This window comes from Triticum dicoccoides, chromosome 3A (assembly GCF_002162155.2).
Source record: "Triticum dicoccoides isolate Atlit2015 ecotype Zavitan chromosome 3A, WEW_v2.0, whole genome shotgun sequence".
NCBI lineage: Eukaryota > Viridiplantae > Streptophyta > Magnoliopsida > Poales > Poaceae > Triticum > Triticum dicoccoides.
The window spans coordinates 721,286,813-721,290,343 of NC_041384.1; positions in this window are offsets into that span (position 1 = coordinate 721,286,813).

Genomic DNA, 3,531 nt, shown 5'->3' on the forward strand with positions numbered 1-3,531 from the left:
CGCCCCGTGGACTGCCTTAGTTTTAGAAAAAACAAAAGAAAATGATGGAAATGTCAAAAAAATAAGTTTCCCATGTGATATGTGGTCTACTTGTTGGGAAAATTTACAAATATGAATTTTACATTATTTGCAAAATCTCTCTGGAATTTGTAAAATGGGCATAACTTTTGCATACGAACTCGGTTTAAAAAAATTTTATATGAAAAATCATCTACTCGAAAAGTTACATCCGAATTTAACGGGGGTACCCCATTAAACATTTTCGAAATCCTCAAAAACCTAACAGAAAAAAAGTTACGGGGCTTTTAAGATCTAGAGTGGAAAAAATTGAAAAAATTACTAGTCAAATCTGGTCAAACAGTGGTGAAACTGTCGTCAAACAATGGTCAAACTAATTATTCTGAATATTTGTGTTACTAAATAATTATTTCAGTTATTTTGAATTTTGGTCAAATCTGGTCAAACTATGGTCAAACTAATTATTCAAGAAATATTAGTGTTACTAAATAATTATTGTTTTTTAAAACAATAGTTTCAAACTCAAACAGTGAAATGTGTCACTTCATGCTCAAGCAAAATTCATGAAGGTTAATAGGATTGACATCTTACTATTATCAGGGAAACAACAAGTGCAGACTTGGAAACGAAAGAGAATAGAACCCGGAAGTTAAGCGTGCTCAGGCTGGGGGAGTGGGAGGATGGGTGACCGTCCGGCAAGTTAGATGATTTGGAATGATCAGGGGTGATTAGAGGATAAATTGAGCAGTGATGAGGGGTGGTGATTACACACTAGAGGTTAAAATAATTCGGAAATTTAAAAATAAAAAAAATAAAAAAATAAAAAAAATCGAAAAAAATCATAAAATTTCCTTTAGTAACACCAACCGGGATTAAAGGTAGAGCTCCACGTGGCCGTGGCCTTTAGTCCCGGTTCGTGTAAGAACCGGGACTAAAGGGGAGAGGCATTAGTACCGACCCTTTAGTCCCGGTTCGAAAACCGGGACTAAAGGGGCCTTACCAACCGGGACAAAAGCCCCTTTTTTTACTAGTGAATATGGGTACTACCAACGAGCATTAGCCATGTAACCAACGGGTAAAATAAATGACTGTGTAAATCATAAATTCTTAGAAAATTATCTATTTGAGATCTACAAATGAACGTTAGTGATATACCAACAATTCAAATAAATTAGAGCGTAAATCATAAACTCTTAAAAACCAAAATAATTGGAGTCCTACAAAAAGAATGTGACATGTCAGAGTGATTATGTTCCCATAAAAATCAGGGCCGTCCCTATGTTTTGGAAGGCCCTAGGGCGAATTCAAGGACATGGGCCCTTAAATTCTAAGATCATATATATGTATGTGTGTCGGTGATGCATATACAAATGTATATATAACTTCATTTGTCAAATATTAAGATTAAACTCTTGACCACACATCTCTAGTTTGAGATTTGACTATAATATTTGTTGGACAACGTATTACGGCAGAAAGAATAAAAGATAGAAAAAAAACATGAGATGATTACCTCAAATAAGAACCAAATTCGACTGACTCCATCAACAACAATAATACTTTGGTGCTTCAAAAAGAAGTTTATACATCAGAACCCTAGGCATGTACATAGAAATTTATACATCAGAACCCTAGGCATGCATACAGAAATTTAGGACGGATGAGATACGTACTAGTGAAATATTGAATTAGAAATTTATACATCAGAAACTTGAAGCTTCGTGTACACTGACACTTATGATTTGTTGAAAGAGTGACGAACTAGCTGACGCTGAGTCACCGTTGCGCAAGATGGCAGGATGCCGCCATATGCCGGATGGCCTGATCGCCGGCACGGCGGCACGACACAATAGCAGGCTGCCTGCCACGCGGAGCGGCGACTACAAGCGCCCAGGCCGAAGCGCCGAACGACGCCTGCGAGTCTGGGACGGTCGATGAAGATGAACAGACGAAGAGAAGGCACGAAGCGAAACAATGAGATCTTCAGATTGATTTGACGCGTGTGGCCGTGCTTGGGGTCTTGGGATGCGCTAGCCATCGCCAAGACAATTGGGCCTAGCCCATCTCATTTATCTTGTCTCTTAATTTCTCCCTAATTTTTTGCTGGGCTATACTACTGCTATCCATGTGTACCAGATGATGGGCCCCCTCCTCGCCTGGGCCCTGGGCCGTCGCCCCTCTGGCCATACCCCCCAGGGCCGGCCCTGATAAAAATAATAAGAAAAAGCAACAAATATGTAATTCAAAGTCAGCAAGCAACAAATATGCATGCCACACATGAGTTTACATCCAATGAACAACCGCACAATTTCTGCTTTGTATTATCAGAGGCGAATCTTTTTTTGCATGGAGAGGCAAATATATTTGCATACATAAATAAATCCAGATCGACCCACATAAGATCCTCATGAGCTAGCCATTACAACAGTCAGCAATGCCCATAGCTGGTATGCCAAATAAGAAAGAAGGCCTAGTTTAGCTAGGTTCCACGGCCTTAGATGCATGTGGTTTTTGCCCGGTTTCCCTCTAATTAACTGAGCTTTGCTAGAGTTTTTGGGTCCAATTTTCCTTATAAGCTGTAGGTTTTTGCGTCTGGTTTCCTTATAAACCGGACCAATTCTATCCTTCTTGTGGAACTTGCAGAGGTTCTTCGAAAAAAGGACGGTTTGCGACAAAGAAATGCCATGTCACTGATAAGCCTCTAGACTATCAAATTCCACAAGCACCTACAACTAGCTATGAACCGGCAAGGCTCCAAGTCAAGCTTAACAATGTTGACATTCTTTCACATGTTTGTACTATAGCAGTAACAATAGTTCAGATAGCACAGATGAGAAGCTGAATAAAATGCTACAACAACAACTTTCATCTGCACAGAGGGGTTTCTATTTGCGCATGACAGGAAGTTTCTTTTTGTGAAATGGAGATAAAGTACCATGCCGGTGTTGTTGTGGATATGATATCTGAAATGTATATCGTGAGATTATCCAATGTTTATTAAAGTCTACAGTTTTTTATCATTGATGAGTTGTTAGCTTAAGATGTAACAATTTCATGTTGTTGAATGTTTGTTTGTCGCCCTTGAATAAGGTTTGGGGGAATCAAATGTTAACATCTAATCCGCGATGGTGTGAGGATGTAATGAATTTGTGATCCTTGCAGCAGCTAAAATGCATTACAAATCATGGTGCACCAGCTTCTGGTTATTTAAAGCTGGCAAGCGGTAAGAACCTATGTAATGTAAAATCTGAGCATAATGAACAAACTAGCTTATGCTTATGTATTACTCCTCCAATCCCAAATGTATGTGTATGTCTTTCCTACTATTTTCAACATGTATGTTGTAATAGGATTTTTTGGAATTTGTCCCCATTTTTTCTTTATGCCGTTGCTAAAATGAGAGCTCTCATGAATAAATGAGGTATCTTTTCCAATGTGCAATAACTGTATGACATGGACGTATTTGTGGACAAAACACACTTATAGCTAACTATAGTTGGCTTAGTTCCCTTT